Source organism: Chrysochloris asiatica, unplaced genomic scaffold (assembly GCF_000296735.1).
Source record: "Chrysochloris asiatica unplaced genomic scaffold, ChrAsi1.0 scaffold00071, whole genome shotgun sequence".
Taxonomy (NCBI): domain Eukaryota; kingdom Metazoa; phylum Chordata; class Mammalia; order Afrosoricida; family Chrysochloridae; genus Chrysochloris; species Chrysochloris asiatica.
Genome location: NW_006408589.1, coordinates 8,951,837 through 8,974,256, shown reverse-complemented (window position 1 = coordinate 8,974,256; position 22,420 = coordinate 8,951,837). Strand labels below are relative to the sequence as shown.

Below are 22,420 nucleotides of genomic sequence, written 5' to 3'. Positions count from 1 at the left end.
CATGTCAAGTTGTAATTCCAATTTGATCCATGTTCATTTCTTTCTGGGATGAGGTTGATTGGAAGCTAAGGCAGGGAATCGGGCAGGACTCGGGAAGGGACATGTGATGCCGGAGCTGGTATCAGAGAGACTAGGGTTAATCCACCCCAATTTTCTTTCTATAAGCTTTTGATTAACCCTGGGCCAGTTTGGGTGACATATATCAAATGTCTGTGCTTGTCAGGCAGGACCAGTCTAGGCTTGCAGCTCAGTGTCTGCAAACATCAACCTGGAACTGGCTGTCACTTGGAATCTGGGATATTCTAAAGCCACAAGGCATATTGGATTGCAGAAAGATTCACAACACCCTTGTGCTGGCTAGCTCTGCACACACCTCATGAATCTAGCAACAACGGCCTCTTGTTTCAAACTCAATAGTACCCATAAGATGAATAATAACTGTGACCAGTCAGTGAGTGTTGTCTGTTTGCTGGGGGCTTCATAAGGATCCCTGGATTGAATCCAGCCCCACTCCTACAAATTACATACTCTTTCATTTCCTACCCGAGGCATGGAGTGGTTAAATAATTTGCTTAAGGTCACAAAGCCAGATTGTAACTCCAAAGTCCACATACAGTATCATTTTCCTGGTAAAATCCCACAGGGCCTTCCTGCCTACAGTCAGTTCTTTGCAGAGTACCAGTAATTGATTGAGTTGCTCCCCCACTCCCCCAAATAGGAATCAAATTGGCTGGGTCATGAGTCTCAATGGCTTGGCAGTTATGTAATGATGTAATGTGTTAGTTATGTAAATATCCCACATGGTATGAACTCATGTGATAAATCAATCAATTGGAAGAGTATGAAGGTGGTATTGCTAAGTACCATTGAGTCAGTTCTGACTCATAGTGATCCTGCAAAGGGTTTCCAAGGAGCAGCTGGTGAATTTGAAATGCCAACTTTGCAGTTCAAACCAGCTTTATGATCCAGTGCATTATCCTGCAGCACCACACCAGGACTGCAGTACAATTAATCCTACTACTGCCCTGCTCCAATGTAAAGGGACTTCCCCTGCGATGTGGCCTGCAACACCTTTTATCTTATAAGAGATAAAAGGAGCAAAAAGTGAGCAGAGAGGAGGACTCTACTACTATCAAGAAAGAAGACACGAGTGAACGAAGCACATCCTTTGGACCTGGGGTCCATGTGCTGGGAACCTCCTAGATCCAGGGGTGACTGCTACCAAAACACGTGGAGATCTCTAGGGATTGCTGGGTCTACAGATGCTGAAGGCAGACAAGTACCTTTCTCCTAAACTGAGCCAACAGAGAGAAAGCTGGCCCCTAGAGTTGGTGCCATGAATTCAGACTTCTAGCCTTCCACTTGTGGTATTTCTGATATAGCAGAGCTAGATAACCAAGACAGCATCATTACTATATTTTTTAAAAATATCGGATGATCCAATAATTTGTGCTCAAAACCCTGTCTTCAAAAGTTTCTTGGCACACTTAGAGTTAATGTGTGGTCAATGGCCATGGAAGCATCAGTACAGAAATCAAACAGCATATTACATTGGGAAACTCTGCTACAACTGGCTTCTTTAAAGCAAAGATGTCACTTTGATGATGATGATGCACTTAACCCAAGCCATGATCTTTTCAATGGTCTCCTATGCCCACAAAAGCTGAACAGTGGACAAAAAGGGAGACAGAAGTAGAGTTGATGTGCCCACTGTGGTATTGGCAAAGAATATTGAATATGCTGCCGACAGCTAAAAGAAAGAATGAATCAGTCTTAGAGATTCAAATCATACTTTTTAGAAGCAAGGTGAGACTGTGACTCATTTACTTTGGACATGCCTTCAGGAAAGACCAAGTGCTAGAAATAGTTGTTAGATTAGAGGGAAACCATCAATGAAATGGAATGACAATAATTACAACAAGAGACTCAAACAGACCAAGGATCCTAGAGCTGGTGCAGGACCTAGCAAGAGCTCATTCTGCAGAACAGGCATGCCTTGTTTTACTGTGCCTCGCAGATATTGTTGGTTTGTTTTGTTGTTTAACAAATTGAAGATTTGTGGCAACTCTACACTGAGCAAGTCTATTGGCTCCATTTTTCCAATAGCATGTGCCAACTTCATGCCTCAGTGTTGCATTTTGACAATCTCACGATATTTCAAACTTTTTGGTAATGCTACTGGACACTTAACAGGCGACAGTCTAGTAAATGAAACATATGCACTGAGAAAGCAAATACATTATGTGACTCACGTTACTGCTATCTTCATTTTATTGAGGTGGTCTGGAAGCAAACCTACTATATCTCCAAGGTATAATACATGAGATCAAAAGAGCATGTCCTACTGATTAAAATTAGGCAGTAACTTTAAATAATCCACTTATATAGCTTAACTATATAATCCATTTACATAGCTTAGCTTTATATAATCCACTGGGGACATCGAGACATAAAGAGGAGGCATAAAACCTGAGTTTGATGACAATCTCCTGGAGACTTCAGTGTACCTCCAGCCAGGAGGGGAGAGGCCAGATCCCAAATCACAAAGTCTGCAGGCAGGCCAGTTCTGGCAATATATTCAGGAACATCTTAGGAGTTAAAGGCATAAGCTGAAGACTTCATGGCATGACCCAGTGGCCTCCTGTCCTGTGTGATCACTAAAGCAGCATGGGACTTCCCAATGTCAACCAGTGCCTGTGGGTTGCATCTTGGAACTTGACATTTGGTAGTACCACTATGATGGCTGGTCTGCCATGAGTGGTCAGCCATGCAGTTGGAAACCCAGGCCACAAAGGCAAAGTGACCAATATGTGAGACTCCTAAGAGTCCATCCCCCCACAGCCTCTATGCATAGCAGGGAAACTGAGGCCAGCAGAGAGAAGACCCTAGAACCAGGTCCCTTAGAGACACCTGGTTGGTAGCTGGAGCATGTGGATGGGGTGGTCCAGGCTCCTCTAGAGGTGGGGACCACCAGAGGATGATTCTTCAAGTCCACATAGTCAGCAGCTCAGGCCAAGATCAGTCCAAAGTTCTGTGCCTCTTCATTGTCTCCTTGTGGCTTCACCTCCAGATGGGGATTTCCAAATATCCTTTGACTTGGCTTTTCTCATATGTTACATGTTCTCCTGGTGTAGCACTGTGGGTTAATGCGCCAGACTGCAAAGCTGTTTGAACTGTAAGGTCGGCAATTCAAGCTCACCAGTCGCCCCTCGGAAACCCTATACAGGGTCTCTATGGGTTGGAACTGACTCAACAGCACTTAACAACAACAGGCTCTCAGAAGACTCCTGGGGGCATGGGCCACATCTTATTCATTTTAGAATGCCTAGCACCTAGCACAATGCCTGACCCAGAATAGCAGCCCCACAAATGAATGAATAGAGGAAGGTGAGAAAGAAAAGAGAGAAAGAGGGAACAAAGGAGCCAGGGGCTCTTTTCCAGTTGCCTCTTCTTAACCTTTGTAAAATTAAGCCAAATTCTCTGTCCTGACTTCATTCTTCCTCTCGAACCATTATCTTGCTCCCTAAATACTATTGATTCTTTCTTTCCTGCACCTCTCCTGCCTGTCCCTTGTTTTACATTCTCAGCGACATCCCTGAAGTCCAAACCCTGATCATATCTCACCTGATGTGGTGCTGCTGCAGACACAGTTTTTCTCCCCCCTCCCACTCCTCCATGCCATGGTCAGACAGCCAACAAAAAGATGGTCCACCCAGGCCTTTGACCAGGAGTCCTATTTCTAGAAATCTACCCTAAGTAAATATCAGAGACATGTACGACACTGTCATCCAGAAGTGTTCATCATGGCATTATTATATTATTGTCATTATTTGTTGTAGCTGTTGGGTGCCTTCGAGTCAATTCCAACTCATAGTGATCCTGTGCATAGAGTGAACTCTATTGTAAATTACGGACAACTTACTATGAATGTGTCTTCATTTATAACAAGTAGGGCACAGGAATGTAAGTTGTTAACAGGAGCGATATGTGTAGGGAGAGATGGGGTATATTGGAGTTCTGTTGTTTCTATGCATTTTACTCTAAACTTAAAACTGTTTTTAAAAATAAAATCTATACTGAGTTGGTTTGAACCACTGGTTGGTGGATCAAGCTCACCAACTGCTCAGGAAACCTTATCAGGATCGAATCAATGGCACTTAGCAACAAATTTTTCAAGAAACAGATTGTCATATCTTTCTTCCCTGGAGTAGCTGATAGGTTCAAACTGCTGACTTTTTAGTCAGCAGGCAAGTGTTAGCCACTTCATCACCCAAACCTACTGCCATTGAATCAATCCAACTCATAGTGAAGCTATAAGGCAGAGTAGAATTGCTCCATAGGGTTTCCAAGGCTGTATGTCTTTACAGAAGCACACAGCCCATCTTTCTCCCAGTGAGCAGCTGGTAGATTCAAATCACCAATCTTTTGGCTAGCACTCCAGTGTTTAACCCATGTGCCTCCAGGGCACCAACTATACCACCAGACTCCTTAAAAACACATTACTTAGGAAATAAAAATGTCTCAAAAAAACCCCAAAAAATCAACAAACCTTAATACTTAGTCAAGCCTACATTTAGTAAAAAATGAAATAGAATCTTTAGAAAAATAAAATAAAGTCTATTAAAAAAAAAGTTAAGAGACTAAAGGAGCAGTATAATATAATGTTTAAAAGCACAAGTTCTGCCATGAAGTTATCTGGTTACCATTCCAATTCTAATGTTGTTAGGTGTGTTCTGTTCCAGTCAGTTCTGACTCAGCAACACTAGGTGCAGAAAAACAGAGCACTCTCAGTTCTGCACCATCTTCAGAATCCAGTCATTGCCTGAGCAAAGTCTCACTCTCCTCTCTTCTAAGGAGTATTCTGACTGTACTTCTTCCAAGACAGATTTATTTATTTTTTCTGGCAGGTCATGGAGTATATTCAATATTCTTTGCCAACCCCATAGTTCAAAAGCATCAATTTCATACTTTTACTCATTTTCCAGCTTTTGCATGCATATTAGGTAATTAAAAACCCCATGGTTTTGGTCAGATTAACTTTAGTCTTCAAAATGACATCTTTACTTTTCAATACTTCAGAGAGAGATATTTTTGCAGCAGATTCGCCAATACAATATGTTATTTGATTTCCTGACAGCTTCTTCCATTGGCATTCATTGTGAATCCAAGTAATATGAAAACCTTGACAACTTCAATATACCCTTTGCTTAGCATAATGTTGCTAATTGGTTCCATTGGGAAGATTTGTTTTCTTTACATTGAGGTATAATACATACTGAAGTCTGTGGTCTCTGATTTTCATCAATAAATGTTTCAAATCCTCTTTGTTTTCAGCAAGCAAGTTTTCATCACCTGCATATGAAAGGAGTCTTCCTCCAATCCTGATGCTACATTCTTCTTCATATAAATCAGCTTCTCTAATTATTTGCTTAGCATACATATCAAAGATTTATGGTGAGAGGATACAATCCTGATACACACCTTTCCTGATTTTACAACTGCCTCTGGTCTATATAATATGGCTAGTGAAATCATTTGGTCTGGTTTAACAATGGCAACTGCAGTTCCAGCCATCATATTGTCATTGTTGTTGTTAGGTGCCATCAATTAGTACTGACTCATAGCGACCCAATGTACAACAGAATGAAATACCACCTGAACCTGCAACAACCTCACAATCATTGCTACGTTTGAGCCCATTGCTGCTGCCACTGTGCCAATTCATCTCATAGGGGGTCTTCCTCTTTTTCTCCAACCCTCCACTTTACCAAACATGATATTCTTCTCCAGAGATCAGTTCCTCTTACTTGTCTGAAGTATGAGAGACAAAGCTGGCCATTCTGGCTTCCAAGGAGCTCTCTAGCTATACTTTTCCAACACAGATTGGTTTGTTCTTTTGGCAATCCATGATATTTTTAATATTCTCCTCCAACACCGTAACTCAAATGTATCAATTCTTCTACCATCTTCCTTATTCACTGTCTGACTTTCACATGCTTGTGAGATTATTAAAAATACCATGCTTGAGTCAGGCACACCTTAATCCTCAACTGACATCTTTGCTCTTGAACACTTCAAAGAGATCTTGTACAGCAGATTTGCCTGATGAAATACAGTGTTTGATTTCTTGACTGCTGCTTATGAGTGCTGATGTTTGATCTGAGCAGAATGAAGTCTTCAAAAACTTCGATCTTTTTTTCCATTTATAGGCATATTGTTTATTGGTTCAGTGGTGAGGATTTTTGTTTCCTTTACATTGAGGTGCAACTCATACTGAAAACTGTGGGCTTTGATCTTGATCAGTAAGTATTTTAAGTCCTCTTCAGTTTCAGCAAACAAGGTTGTATCATCTGTATTTCCCAAGTTGTAAACAAGTCTTCCTCCAATCCTGATGCCACATTTTTGTTTTCATGTAATCCAGCTTCTCAGATTATGTGTTCAGCATGCAGATTGAATAAGTATAGTGAAAGAATACAACTCTGGCACACACCTTTCCTAATTTAAACCATTCAATGTTCCCTTGTTATGTTCGAACAACAACTGCTTCTTGGTTTGTGTACAGGTTCCTCAGGAGCACAATTAAGTGTTCCAGAATACTCATGCTCCATAATGTTGTCCATAGCTTGTCATAATCCACACACTTGAAAGCCTTGGTGTAGTCAATAAAGCACAGATAAACATCTTTCTGGTACTCTGTGCTTCTAGCCAAGATTCATCTGACATCAGCAATGATACTCCTTGTTCCATGTCCTCTTCTGAATCCGTCTGAAACCTCTGGAAGTTCTCTGTCAATGTACATTTGCAGCCATTTGGGACTATCTTTGGCAAAATTTCACTTGTATGATTTATTAGTGATATTGTTCGATGACTCCCGCATCCCATTGTGTCACCTTTCTTTGGAATGGTCACAAACATGGAACTCTTCCAATCAGTTGGCTAGGTAGCTGTCTTCCAAATTTCTTGGCATAGATGAGTGAGTGCCTACAGTGTTTCATCAGTTTATTGAAAGATGTCAGTTTGTATTCCATTATTTCCCAGACTCTTGTTCTTTGCCAATACCTTCAGTGCATCTTGGACATCTTCCTTCAGTATCATTGGCTCTTGATCATATGCTACCTCTTGAAATGGCTGAACATCAACCATTTCTTTTTGGTACAGTGACTCTGTATATTCCTTCCATCTTCTTTTGATGCTTTCTGCATCATTCAACATTTTCTCCATAGAATCCTCCAGTATTTCAAGTCGAGGCTTGAGTTTTTTATTCTGTTCCCTCAGTTTGAGAAATATTGCGTGTATTCTTCTCTTTTTCTAACTCCAAGTCTTTGTACATTTTGTTATAATATTTGACTTTGTCTTCTCAAGCTGACTTTTGAAATTTCTGATTTAATTCATTTCTTCCATTTGCTTTAGCATCTTTATGCTGCAAAGCAAGTTTCAAAGTTTCTTCGGACATCCATTGTGATTCTTTCTCTTCTCTCTTGTCTTCTTAATGACCTTTTGCTTTCTTCCTGTATGATGTTCTTGATGCCATCCCACAACTCTTCTTGTTTTCCATCTTTAGTGTCTAATGTATCAAATCTGTTCTTCAGAGGAGCTCTAATTTCAGGTGGGATATGTTCAAGGTCATATTCTGGCTGTCACAGACCTGTTTTAATTTTCTTCAGTTTCAGCCTGAACTTGCATATGGACAATTGATGCTGTATTCCACATTCTGCCCCTGGCCTTCTTTTGGCTGATGATATAGAACTTTTATACCATCTATTTCTACAAATGTAGTCAATTTGATTTCTGTGTATTCCATCTGGTGACGTCCATGTGTATAGTCATCTTTTATGTTGTTTAAAATAGTTATTTGCAATGAAGAAGTCATTGGTCTTGTAAAATTCTATCATGTGATCTCCAGCATTATTTCTATCACCAAGGCCATATTTTCCAGCCACTGATCCTTCCTCTTTGTTTCCAACCTTTGTATTCCAATCACCAGTAGTTATCAATACATTTAGATTGCATGTTTTATCATCACATTAGAGGTGAGTTAATTAAATGTTTTACAAAATATAACAGGCTAATTTTTAAGTTGATAATTTTGTGTGGCCCGAGAATGATGCTGTAAATTTTGTCAGAAAAAAAGGCTACCCACACCTGTTAAACAGGTTCCACATAAGCATAACTAAGTGTTTAGTTGTTGAATGTCACGGAGTTCTGCCTGACTCACAGAAACCCTATATAAAGTTTCTGAGGTTCTAAATCTTCCTGGGAGCAGAAAGTCTCATCTTTCTCCTACTGAGGGAATGGATGGTAAACTCAAACCACCAACCTTGTAGTTAACAATTCAGTGCTTATCCAACAGAGCCACAGAGCTCCCCCATTAAATGTTCCTGTTGTTGTTAAGTGCTGTAGACTTAACAAACCTGTGTGGAGATTCCCAGGAGTGGCTGGTGGATTTGAACCCTTAATCTTTCCATTAGCAATCAGGTGCTGATCCCACAGCACCACATCAGGGTTCCATTAAGTATTCTGTTGTTGTTATTGTTAAGTGCATTAGAGTTGGTTCTAACTCTAGCAATCCTGTATATTGTTCCAGAGGAGCAGCTGGTGGATTTGAACTGATGACCTTGTTGTTAGCAGTTGAATGCCTATCCTACAGTGCCACACCATTGATTCACTTAATTGGTTAGTAGTGGTATTAGGCAGGAGCTCTGGTAGTGTAGTAGTTACGAGTCAAGCTGCTAACCTCAAGGTCAGTAGTTTGAAATTACCAGCTTTTCCATGGGAGAAAGATGAGGCTTCCTGCTCCATTAACGATTTATAGCCTCAGAAACTCTATGGAGGATTGTTTTGAGTCAGAACTGACTTCAGGGCACATAACCACCACCATCACCACCACCAGTGGTGTTAGGCAAGTTACTTACTAAATCTCAATTTTCTCATCAGTAAAATTGGGGTGATGGAAATCACTGAGTATGCATTTCCTACAATTGCCCAGAGGGTGAAATGAATGTGTGCAAAGGGTTTGGCTAAGAGTCTGGGGCTACCATCACAAAGAACCACAAACAGTTAGCTCATAAGAACATAGCCTCTCATAGTTTTGCAAGCTAGAAATCTAAAATCAGGATGTTGGTCATGCTGATCTGAGGGAGAGCCTGTCCCCTCCATCTCTCCTAGTTTCTTGGTGATCCTATCTCCGCCTCCATCTGTACATGGCAATCTTCCTTCTGTATCACTGTGTTTCTCTGTCTCATCTCCTCGTATATAAGGACACCATTCATATGGGATTAGTCCCCACACACTCACTACTCCACTGTGAACTCATGTCAGCTTAACTGATAACATCTTCAAAGATTTTATTTCCAAACAAGATCATACTCACAAGTATCGGGGGTTAGGACTTGAATATACCATTTTGGGAGACACAATTTAGTACATAACACACAATTATTGTAAACTATTAGTTTCAGCGCTAAATATAGGCATCAAACTCTTACCCATGAAGTGATTCATAATAATCCCTATTTCCCTGAGCTGTTCAACTACAGATCATAATGAAGTACAGTGCTGTGACTTTGGGATCTTTTGCTAACAGAATTTTCTTTCTGCTGCTAGCTCAGTAACTCCCAAAGAATAGCACTGGTTCATGCTGGCATCCATATCTCCAGGCACTGGCACTGTGCCAAGCACACAGAACACAGATGATAAATGCCAAAACCCAAAATTGTGGGACTTCAATAGGATACAGGTCATGTTTTAAACAATTCTTTCCATCAAGAACAAACTTGTGATTGCCCTGGTAAAGCCATTTCTGTACTCAAGGGCTTCCTCAAGATAAGGTATCATCATGATAAATTAGCTGTAGATAGAGCCATCCTGCAATTGGCATGGAAATGCTGCTTAATTTCCAATTAAGCCTGTTTTCTGTGCTGAGGGATGTGCCTGCTTTACACAGAGTGGACTATTCTGGACAAACCTATTGCTAATGTTTGTGATGGCTTTCTCACTGAGTGGACACTGGTCCTTGGACACTTGGATGATTCCACAAGGGAGGGATGTGGTCCCTGTAAGCAGATGTCTCAGTTATCCAGTGCTGCTATAACTGAAATAATAAAGGCATGGCTTTAACCAACAGAAATGTACTATTCACAGTTTAGGAGGCTAGAAGTCTGAATTCCGAGAGCTAGCTCTAGGGGAAGACTTTTTTCTGTGTCAGCCCTGGAGAAAGGTCCTTGTTTTCTGCCAGCATCTGTTGGCCCCAAATGCCTTAGCGATCTCCATGTGTCTTGGTATGTATCGTCCCTGTATCTAGAAGCTTCACAGTGCAGAGAGCCCAGGTCCAAAGGACACACGCCACTCCTCACTCTTCTTTCTTGGTGGAAATAGGTCTCTCTTTTCTCTTCACTTCTCTCTCTTTTTGTGTTTTGCAAGATAAAAGGTATTGCAGGTCACACCCCTGGGAATCTCCCTTGAGTCCTGATATGGCACTGTTGGATCAGCACTACACACCTAACTACAAAGTTGGTTTTTCAAACCCTCCAGCCACTCTTTGGAAACTATATATCCCTATACTGGGTCAATATGAGTCTATGAGTTGGAACTAACTCTATGGTACTTATCAACAACAATCCCACCCCTAATCCTCTTTTTGGTTGATCACATCAAGAGCATAGCATAGAGGAACAGCACATAACCATTTAGAATCATGGTCCAGCCCAGCTGACATATATTTTGGTGGGGCTGTGTGATATAATTCAATCTATGGCAGCAGATAACTGCTTTTCCTCAGTAACTAAAGTAATAGAAATCACAAATTTTTAAGATAGAATAAGGACCTCTGGTAGCGTAGTGGTTACGAATCAGGCTACTAACCTCAGGGTCAGCAATTTGAAACTCCTCTTCTGCAGGAGAAAGATGAGGCTTTCTGCTCCCATAAAGATTTACAGCCTCGGAAGCCCTATGCAGGGTCGCTATGATTCGGAACCAACTCCACGGCACATAACCACCACCACCACTGCTAAAGAGTCCTTGGGTGGTGCAAATGGTTAACATGCTCAGTTGCTAACCTAAGAGTTGGAGGTTCGACTCTTCCCAAAGGTGCCTTGGAAGAAAGGCTGAAGATCTTCTGAAAAATCAGCCATCAAAAACCTACAAAGTACAATTCTACTCTAACACACCTGGAGTTGTCATGAGTCAGAGCTGACAAACCACAACTGGTTACTGGTTTGTTAACGTTAGAAAGGGAGTCCAAGGCTTTCTCAAGGAGGCTAATAAGAAAGAGAAATGGGAAGTTGCTATTAAGAAAAAAATGGCAACAGGAAGTTCTCTGAGCTTAAAGAGAAAGTGGTAGTAGGTATGTGCTGTGGAGTCGGTTCCGACTCATAGCGACCCTGTACAGGGTTTCCGAGGCTGTAAATCTTTATGGGCCAGAAAGCCTCATCTTTCTCCCACGGAACAGCTGGTAGTTTCAAACTGAGGACCATAAGGTTCGCAGCCCAATTCGTAACCACTATGTTACCAGAGCTCCTTTTAAAGAGACAAAGACTGTATAATTGGTGGAGAATAAAATGCTTACTCCTAGAGAACACATGTTTGTGGAGCCTCATTTCTTCACTGTGCTTAAGTGCTTCACATCTATTATTTTTTGAATTATCACAAGCACACTACAAACTAAATGATGCTTTATTCATTTTTCCAGTTAGGAAATTTAGAAAAGGAGAGATCAAATCAATTGTCAAACATCATAGGCAAAGCAGATTTGAACTTCTGCTTTTCTGAACTTTCCTCCTCCCAGAAAACTCTCTCTACAAGGACAAATGCAGACTCTTAGTTTACAGTCATAAGAATAATGTCATATTGAGCTGAAACTTATTCAAGAGAATGTAATAATGAGCAAAAAAAAAAAAAAACATATATATATATATATTGAATGGACTGTGACTCATGGCAACTCCAGGTATGTCAGGGTTAGACCCATGCTCCACAGTGTTTGGTTTTATCTTTTCCTTTTCTTCATTTTTTTGTTTTGTTTTGTTTTTGTTTTTGTTTCTTGCTTTGCTTCTTTTCTTAGATTGTTATCATTTTTAGTTATTGTTGAGTTATTCAACAATATGATGACCCCCTGTGGATCAGACTAAAACTGTGCTACATAGGGTTTTCAAGATTATGAACTTCAAAAATAGATGGTCAACTCTGTTTTCCAAGGCACCTTTAGTTGACTTGAGATACCAAATTTTCAGTAGTAGTTTCTGGAATGCCAATAATTCTTAAATTATTCCTCTTCCTGTTGTTCAACGTGAATCTTAGACTTTCTTCAGATTTTTTTAACCTTTTTTTCTGCTTGCTCTTCTGTATAAGCAGTTTTGAGAGATTTGTCTTCCAGCTCGTTGGTCCTGGCTTCCATCTCTTCAGTTCTACTCCTTTGTCCTTTCAGTGTATTGCCCACTTCTGATATTTTGTTATTAATCATTTGGACCTCTTTTTGCAGGTTTTGAATTGTTTCCAATGTTGTATCTATCTTATTTGATTGTTCCTGTAGCAATTTCCTGACTTCTTCATTATTTTTCTCAACTCTGTGCAACTTTTGGATGCATCTCAATATCATTCTCCTGAATTCCTTCTCAGGCAGTTCCAAAGCCTGCCCTCCTTCCAATGTGAAGCGTAGGTCTACCTCCAGGTCATTTGTCTCAGTTACTCTATCTTGTTTCTGGACATGTGCCAATATGGTCAGCTGTTTCTTGGGCATCTTCAATAATTAAGTGTGATTTCAATGAGATGAATGTATGTTGATGCATTATTATTCTTTCTAATTGCCTCCAGGTAAATGTGATCAAGAGATGGATTTTCCTTTTCACTTTTCTTATTACTAAACTCAGATAACTGTAGCAGGTGTTGGCTCTCTATCTGGTGTATAGTAGCTGGTATTGTCTCTCGCCTGTATGGTGGGATTTTATAGGGTGTGATCGTAGCTTGGCTATATGACCACAATTGCAGTTTCTTCTTGGGTACCGTAGGGAAAGAAAGAGCCCACTCTACTTTAAAAGGGGGGCGGGGGGCAAACAATGTTGTTTAAAAAACTGTAGCAAGATAGTCTAGGTTTTTTTCTCCTAGTGGAAGACAGTTCACAGCTGAGCAGTAGCGCCCTCTGGGAGTGGGAGGGGTGTCTGCTGGCAGACAAAATTGTCTGTACCTTTATCTCTAAAGTTCAGTCAGGTCTCTGTCATCAGATTTCTGTCCTGGGGTCATATTCACTGCTCCCTTTAGTGTGTTTTTAAAAAGTGTTGGCTTTATACACTGTTATTGTTTATAGTAGCTGGTATTGGCTCTTGCCTTTTATGTTGGGGTTTTACAGGGTGCAAATGCTGCTTGGCTGTATGGTCAGAGCTGCTGTCTCTTGTTAGCTAAGGCAGGAATAAAAATTCCCACCCAAGCAGGAGGGCCAACTTCAGGGTTAAATCCAAAAGCCAGACATCATAAAAGCCTGCCAAAGGATTAGCTTCTGGTACCACCTGAGACTTTCAGCAATTTCCTCTGTGCATGGTGGGAAGATCCTCACTCTGTGCAGCTCAGGGCGACAGTGTCAATTGTACCTTGTGGGCACAATGATGGACCCTTTACGGCGTGCACTCACACCTGTGTGAAGACACCTGGGCTGAGCAGAGAGGGTATGACGGGGGAGAGCACAAGAGCAGAATTAATAAAGAAAGAACCAAAAACCTTCACACCTCTTTTTCCACAAGTCGCTGGGTGGGTTTCACACTGTAACTGGCTTGTTCGGACTCTACCCTCCAACCTCCACTAAGGCCTGGACCTTCAGTTGTTTTCTTTACTACCGCTCCCAAGATTTCTCCTCCAATAGGCCTCCAAAACTATTTCCCCCCTGGTGGTGGTGGTTATGTGCTGTGAAATAAATTCCGACTCATAGCGACCCTGTACAGGGTTTCTGAGGCTGCAAATCTTTACGGGAAAAGAAAGCCTCATGTTTCTCCCATTGAACAGCTGGTAGTTTCGAACTGCTGACCTTAAGGTTCACAGCCCGATTCGTAACCACTTTGCTACCAGAGCTCATTAAATTTAAAGCTCCGGGACTGTGCCAACAAAACATTTTTCCTGGTTTTTCCATGACTTGCTAAAGAGACTTTGCTGAGTCCCTCCACTTATCCTGCCCCCAAACCAGAAGTCCAGATTCTTTTTGGTACAGTGACTCTGTGTATTCGTCCCATCTTATTTTAATGCTCCAGCATTGCTCAATATTTTGACCATGCATTTTGCAGTACAAATTCTTCATAGGTTTTTTTACTGTAATCTTTTTGGAAGCAGTTTGCCAAGTCTTTCTTCAAAGTCTTACTGATTGGGCTTCTGCAAGTCATTGATCACAACTACTTTTGCCACACCACCCAAGCACATAAGAATGAGGAAAGGGCCTTTAAAATAGTTTCTGAGAGAGAATGAACATAAATGATGACTGGACTTCCTTGGAGCAATGATGGTGCAATGAGGAAGTCTCCCTTCCTTCTGTTTTGATTTGCTCCCATCTTTATAAGGAACAAGACATGAGAATCAAGTGTTGTCTTAGTTAGCTATTATAACAAAAAAAAATCACAAATGTAACAAAAAATACCGCAAATGTGGTATTATAATTTAAAAAAATGACTGAAATGAATTGTCTCACAGTTTGTGGTGATAAAAGTACAAATTGTGTCATGCCAATTTTTCTGTGGCTTCTCCTTTGTACCCCTTTGCTTATAGAAAATCCTCACATAGTGTCAGTCTTCCTCCTGTCTGTGTGTCTGTGTCTATTCTGTTCTTTTTATAAGGAATGACTCAGGAGTGATTAGGTTTAGGACCTACCTACACTGACATTGCCTCATTAGCATAACAAAAGAAAACCTATACTTCCAAACAGGGACATATTTACAGGTACAGGGGCTAGAATATCAGCCTATTGAGGGACATAATTCCATCCATAATAGTTTGCTGATCCAGCCAGAGGTAAGGGCCTGGAATGAGTTCAGGAACTCCTTGGAGGGATCTGACTGCTTCCAACCAATGAGGTTCCAGATAGTGGTTCAGAGAATTTCAATTCCAGGGAATGAAAAAAAAACAAAACAAAACAAAACAAAAAACAAAGAGAGTGAACAACAATAGCTCTACTTTTATTAATGATAGCAAACAAGACTTGAAAGCCATATATAAATGCCAACCCCAGAACAAAGTCTAGAGAGGATTATTAAACCAATGGTCTGCAAGCTCCATGAAAAGAAAGCAGAGATAACCTTGAGAAGTGTGTGGTCTCTGAGAAAGGGTTATGTCTGATCAACCACTCTTCGAGTCTGTTTTTTAATAGAGTTACTAGTTCAGAGGATGCATGCCCAGAGGGCATGCTGATGCTCTGTGAGCTGGGCCTTGGCTGTGCCCACATGCAAACACTTGTTTGTTGTTAGGTGCTGTTGAGTCAATTCTGACCCATAGTGACCTTGTATAGGATTTCCAAGGAGCAGCTGCTGAGCTTGAACAGCCAACCTTGCAGTTCAAAGCAATTTTGCAGTCCAGTGTGTTAACCCACAGAGCCACACCAAGACTCCTATGCAAACCAGAGCTGTTTTTGTTTTGTTTTGTTTAAACTGTGATAGATATACAGGTAACAAAATGCTGGCCATTTCAACATTTCTTACATGGGAAATCCAATAATATTAATTACATTCATCATGTTATTCTACTATCAAAACTGTACAATTGCACTCTGTTCAGACAACAGTTTCCCAAGTGTTTCATATGATTTAAAATTCCCCCAAAAGCAAGACTGACACAAAAAATGTTGTCTCTGGCCTGGACTGTCATTTGGCAATAGGATAAATACAGTTTGCTATCTATTCACCTAATCCATTTGAAATTAGGAGAAATTCTAATGAATTATTTATTTGGAGAGAGTTGGCATCATTTCAATAAGTTACCAAAATTAAGATTTGTATTACTATTTCATATAGCATTGTTCTCAAGATCCCTTGCGGTGCTGTGGATTAGGTGTTGGGCTGTTAATGGCAAAGTCAGCAGTTCAAACCCAGCAGCTGCTCCACAGGAGAACGACAAAGTTGCCTGATCCTGTAAAGATTTATAGTCTTGGAAACCCCATATAAGGTCCCATGAGAGTGAATGAGCAAGGGCCAAGGTCTAAGGTTCAGGTGAGTTGGGATCAGCTTAGTGGCAGTGGTGGTTTTATAGCACTATTTTAAATGTACATAATTTAAGTTCTTTACTTCCAAGTAGGAAGTGCTTAACAGCAGTGAATGACAGAGAAGGGAGAGTGGCACAAAGATGGGAAGCTCCTTGAAGGCAGGAGCTGTATTAAAGTCAATGTCACTCCTTCCCAGTCCTTGTTATTACTGGTGTCCACTGCTGTCAAGTTGGCCCTGACTCTTGGCAACTTCGTACACAACAGAATAAAATGTTGTCCAGTTCTGCACTGTCTTCATAATCCTTGGTGTTCAATTCCATTATTGTGGCCACTGTGTATTTTGAATGTCTCCCAACCTAAGGGGCTCATCTTCCAGCACTATATTGGACAATATTCTGCTGTGCTCCATAGGGTTTTCATTGTCTGATTTTCAGCAGTAGATTGCCAGACCTTTCTTCCCAGTGTGTCTTAGTCTTAAAGTTGTGCTGAAACCTGTCCACCATGGGTTATCCTGCTGGTATTTGAAATAGCAGTGGCATAGCATCTAGTATCACAACAATATGAAAACCACCATAGCGTAGTGGTTACGAATTGGGCTGCTAACCTCAAAGTCAGCAGTTCGAAACTACCAGCTGTTCCGTGGGAGAAAGATGAGGCTATCTGCTCCCATAAAGATTTACAGCCTCAGAAACCCTGTACAGGGTCGCTACCACAGTATGGCAAACTGGCAGACAGGTGTAGAGCATTATGAGATAGAATTTTCAAAACAAATGAAGTGAGTACCTTGTCTTCTTGCTCTCTAAACATAGAAAAACCCTCCTTTCTTTCTCCTTCTTCGCTACAGCTTAGCCTGATAGGACTGGAGCTCAGGATGGGCATTCTCAGGACACACCACAAACTCCCTCTACTTGAGTCTGAGCCTCAGGCCCTCCATGTGTCTGTGCCGATCTGTGCCGCTATACGGTCTGAGTGCCCTGGGAAGGATATGGTGGTACACTTCTCCAGCTGTGGGTAGTGGATCCAGGAAAGAAAGAGTAAAATGATGGAAGCACTAGCACTGATTAGCAGAGCAATTTATTAAGAATCAACCAGAGCTCTCAGCTCTCAGGCAGCCATCATTCCAAAATGCATTCCACCTCAGCGTCTCACTCCATCATGCCTAATGCTGGTTATTTCACGCACATCCTGAGCACTAAGTCCCAGGTGAGGCAGGCAGGTGTGGATTTGAAACAAGTAGGCCAGTCTCCATTGACAGGAGGAGGGTTTTTGTCTCAAGCAAATGAAGGTCATTGTTTATATTACATAGGTGCTGGCCAACTCTGGGTGTTCATTTTTCTAGTGGGATGTGGCTTTTCCCCCTGCAGGGGTGGCTCGGTTATTAAGCCCCAAATGCTGGTACTAAGTAGCCCCTGTAAGTAAGACTCCTGGTTTGGACTTCTCCTATTTTTTTTTTTAATTAAATTTAAATTTAGATCATTTAATTTAAAAGGTAATTGCAGATTCACAAGCAGTTGTAAGAAATTGTACAGAATGATCCTATGTGCCCTTCACCTCATTTCCTCTAATGGTAGGATTTTGAAAAACATGATACTACAAGATCTCAGTTGAGACTTTCTGAAAGGACTCAGAAGACCCTTGGGATCTTTCTGACCCCAGAAGGAAGAAACTCTGGGGAACAGAGCACTGCACAGCTTGCCTTTGGGAACAACGTCCCTAAGAACCTGGAGGGCATGATTGTACAGCAGGACACCCTGGTTGTGACAGAAGGTGGTACCCTGAGCTGAATTAGGATGCAACTAGGCCCCAGGTTCCTTAGCTGGCCCTTGGGGCTTCGGTGGCTGTGGCCCTCAGCACTTCATCCAACCCTGCCCAGGTATGTGGTTGAAAGGTCACGCTCTGGAATCACAACAACCTGGTTCTGAGTTCTGGATGCTCCACTTACTCCAAAGCTGGCCTTGGCCAGTTGCCTCTTGTAGCCTCTGTTTTTCATAATAGTTTACATGGAACTGACCATGTGTTGGCTACTATTCTAAGAAGCTTATATAATAACTTACTTAATAGCAATAACCGTATGAGGGAGACCAAATTTTTAATTCCCATTTGCAGATGAGGTAGTTGAGGCACAGAGATGTTATTTGCTCAAAGTCCTCCAGCCAGTGAATGACCTCCCAGGTAATACACCTTTAAATTTTTCAAAAAAAAAAGCAAAACAAAATCCAAATCTGCTGCCATCAAGTTATCCCAACTAATGTTAGAACTGCCCCATCGGACTGTTTTTGGTTTTGTTCTGTTTTGTTTTTGTTGTAATCGTTATGGAAACAGATTGCCAGGACTTTCTTTTGAGGTACTACCAGGTGTGTTCTAACCATAAAACCATTTGCTTCACTCAGGGACCTTCAAAAGACCACATTGTTATTGTTAGATGCCATTGAGTCAATACTGACCCTATGCACAACAGAACAAAACACTGCCCAGTCCTGGGCCAGCATCACAATTGTTGTTACACTTAAGCCCACTGATGCTGCCACTTGGCCAATCCATCTCACTGGGTGACTTCCTCTTTTTCTCTGACCCTCCACCTTGCCAAACATGATATCCTTCTCTAGTGACTGGTCCCTCATGACAATATGTCCCAAGTATGAGAGACGAAGTATGGCCATCCTGGCCTCCATGGAATACTGTGACTGCACTTCCTCCAACACAGATCTGTTGGTTCTTTTGGCAGCCCATGGCACTTTCAATATTCTCCTTCAACACCATAACTCAAATGCATCAATTCTTCTATGGTCTTCCTTATTCACTGTCCAGCTTTCGCATGCATATGAGGTTATTGAAAATACCATGGCTTGGGTCAGTCGCACCTTAGTCCTCAAACTGACATCTTTGCTCAACACTTTAAAAACGTCTTATGCAGCAGATTTGCCTAATACAATACGTTGTTTGAGTTCTTAGCTGCTGCTTCCATGAGTGTTGATAGTTGATCCAAGAAGAATGAAGTCCTTGACAACTTCAATCTTTTCTCCATTGATAAGAACGTTGTTTATTGATCCAGAGGTGAGGATTTTTGTTTTCTTTACATTTCTTTACATTGAAAAGTCCACATACCTAGCCACTATTCTGTATTGCCTCTACTTGTCTATAAAATGGGCTACGTAGGACCTCACTGATTTTGTAAAGCAAACTGAAAGAATGATACCTGCCTCGACATGTGACAAGTAAAACCAATTGCCTTTAAGTCGATTCCTCAGACCACATGTGTTGCAGAGTACAACTGTGCTCCACACGGTCTTCATGGCTGTGATCTTTTGGAAGTACATCAACAGGCCTTTCTTTCAAGGCCCATCTGGGTGAAATCAAACTGCCAGCCTTCCAGTTAGTAGTGCAACTCTTAATTGTTGGTGCCATCCAGGGACTAGATTATGTAATGAACGCTGTTGTTGTTATTAAGTGCCACTCAGTGAGGTCTAACTCATATAGATCCAGTATAAGGTTTCTGAAGAGTGACTGGTGGGTTTGAACTGCTGGCCTTATGGTTAGCAGTCTAGTGCTTGTGCTATAGTGCCACAATTGTGTTGCTATTATTACGTGCCATCGAGTTGGTTCTGAGTCATAGCAAGCCTATATAGTTTTTGTGGTTTTTTTAAGTTTTTATTGTGAATTGAGTGATAGTCTACATGGGAGAACATCAGTTTTACATTCATCCTATTGTATTTTGTTTCATTGTAATGATTACAATCCCCTCCATGCATCATCATTAAACAGCATTTACTTCCATTCCCTCTGGGTTTTTTTTAATTGAGGGAGATGTACACCGATGCACTCAGTAATATATAAACATTCAAACAACCAAAGGGTACATCCCACAAGCCTGCCCCCCAGCCGTCAGCATACAGCCTCTCTCCCTCTCTGAGTCCAGAGTCCCCAGCTGTTCCATCTCTTCACAACATCATCTCTGCCTCCATCTCTGGCATTGCTGCTTCTCTGGGTAGGGTCCTGCACTCCGCTCTTCTTTCTTAATGGCCCCAGGGTCCTCTGCTCCTGGACTGCAAGATCAACCACTCCCCTCCTTTTGTTACAAAATGTCTACCTTTACTTTTCTAACACTCACAGTCAGTCCTGATAGTAATTATTCACTATTGAACCACAAGAGTCTATTCCCCATCTCCTTTCACCAGCCTCATCCAGACAGGTGGGAAACCATTCAGTGGAGAGTCTACCTTCCCTTGTACCTTCTGGAACCAGGTTCCCTCTTGAAAGCCAGTCACTTCTTGCCTTTGTGGCCCCCCATTTTAGGTAGCCAATATCTAAGTTGCCCATTCCTGTCTACCCTGTGTACTGATGGGGTAGGAATGATCCTCACTGTAAAGATTCTTTCCTTCTTTTGAACTACTACATCCATAAGTATAGGTCAAGTTGATCAAATTGTAGCAGGTTGCTCTCTTTTTTTAACCCTGTATATGTTTTCTGAGGCTTTAAATCTTGGAGGAAGCAGAAAAACCTCATCTTTTTCCTGTGGAGCTGTTGGCAGGCTCAAATCTCAGACCTTGTGATTCGCAGTCCGGTGCTTATCTTATGGAGCCACCACATTACCACAGTGCCACAATTTGTTGTTGTTGTTAAGTGCCTTGAAGTCTGTTCCATCTCATAGTGACTCTATATAGTCACTACGCATCACAATAATAACAATAAATGCTAGTTGACATTGTTAAGTATTATTTCTGGCAGTTTCTTAGCACTCATTTATTTATTATTATTAACAATAGCTTCTATCTTGACCACATACTATGTATCAAGCCTTCATTCAGCCTTCCCAACTACCCAAAGGAGAAATCTTTTATAGATGAAGAACACTGAGACTCAGAGACAAAATCTTGCGGTGCTAGAGACAGCATGCAAACCTAGGGGCTGTCTTAGAATCCAGCACTGGGAGACACACCAGCCTCACACCTCACCCCATTCACGACTTTCCTTGGCAGCTCTCTGCCCCCCCACTCAACATCCCTGGTGACAGTCCTTCACCCCCACTCAACATCCCTGGAGACAGGGTACGGGTCCTCATGTTTGAACATTTATCAGAATTGTTTGCAGGGTTTATTAAGACTACATTTTTGGGGTCCTCCTCCCCCAACAAACACACATAAACACATGTACACATAGGCACACATACAGTTTCTGATTAGGTAGGTCTGGACATGGCCTGAGAATGTGCATTTCTCACAGGTATCCTGGGGTACTAATACTGCTGTCCAACCAGGAGGACATGATTCTAATAGTCCGTGGAGTGGTCGCAGTAGAAGTGATGCTTTTCTTGTTGTTAAGTGTCATGGAGTTGGGTCTGACTCATAGTGACTCTGTATAGGGTTTCTGAGGAGAAGCTGGTGGATTTGAACCACCAACCTTGTAGTTAGCAGTCCAGTGCTTATCCGACAGTGCCACACCAGATGTGATGGCTTCCCTCAATGTGTCTGTGTTCAAATCTGAAACAGACCTCCCCAGGAGGCTGTCCTACATTTGACTGAAGTATCTATGTGATGACCTTGCTACACAAACTTTACAGACTGGTCTGCTCACCACAGTTCCTGACTGAACTCAACCTCCTCCCACCCTTACTGTTGTTGGCACTGTAGCAGCATTGGACTGTCAACCACAAGGTTGGCAGTTCAAACCTACCAGCTACTCCTCGGAAACCCTGTACAGGGTCACTATGTGTCAGAACCGACTGGATGGCATTTAACAACAACAACATTGTTTGAGGGACTCTTATTTTCAAGGAGCCTGGGTGGCACAATGTGTAAAGCACCCAGCTGTCAACCTAAAGATCAGTGGTTCAAACCCACTAGCTGCTCCACAGGAGAAAAGACCTTGAGATCTGCTCCTTTTATAAAGATTGTTGTTGTTGTAAAGTGCCATGACCTTGAACAGGGTTTCTAAGGAGTGGCTGGTGAGTTTGAACTGCCAACCTTGCAGTTCAAACAGACCTTGTGGTTGAGTGCTTATCTTACAGTGCCACACCAGAATCCCCCCATAAAGACGTGTTGCTGTTGTTAAGTGCCCTCAAGTCTGTTCTAACCCATAGCGACCCTGTATAGGGTTTCCAAGGAGCGGCTGTGAGCTTGAACCACCGACCTTGCAGTTCAAACGACTTTGCTGTCTGACGCATTAGCCCACAGCGCCACAAAGAGTAAAGCTTAGCAAACCCTACTGGGAAGTTTTGTTCTGTCCTATGGGGTCACTGTCAACTTGGCAGCTTGTACCAAC

The 22,420-nt window shown here is 41.7% G+C and overlaps 1 protein-coding gene across 1 annotated transcript in view; it reads left to right on the top strand.

Annotated features, from left to right (window-relative positions):
• Positions 1-22,420, top strand: part of KCNIP1 (Kv channel interacting protein 1) — a 600,752-nt gene that overhangs the window by 10,390 nt on the left and 567,942 nt on the right. The window lies entirely within an intron of this gene.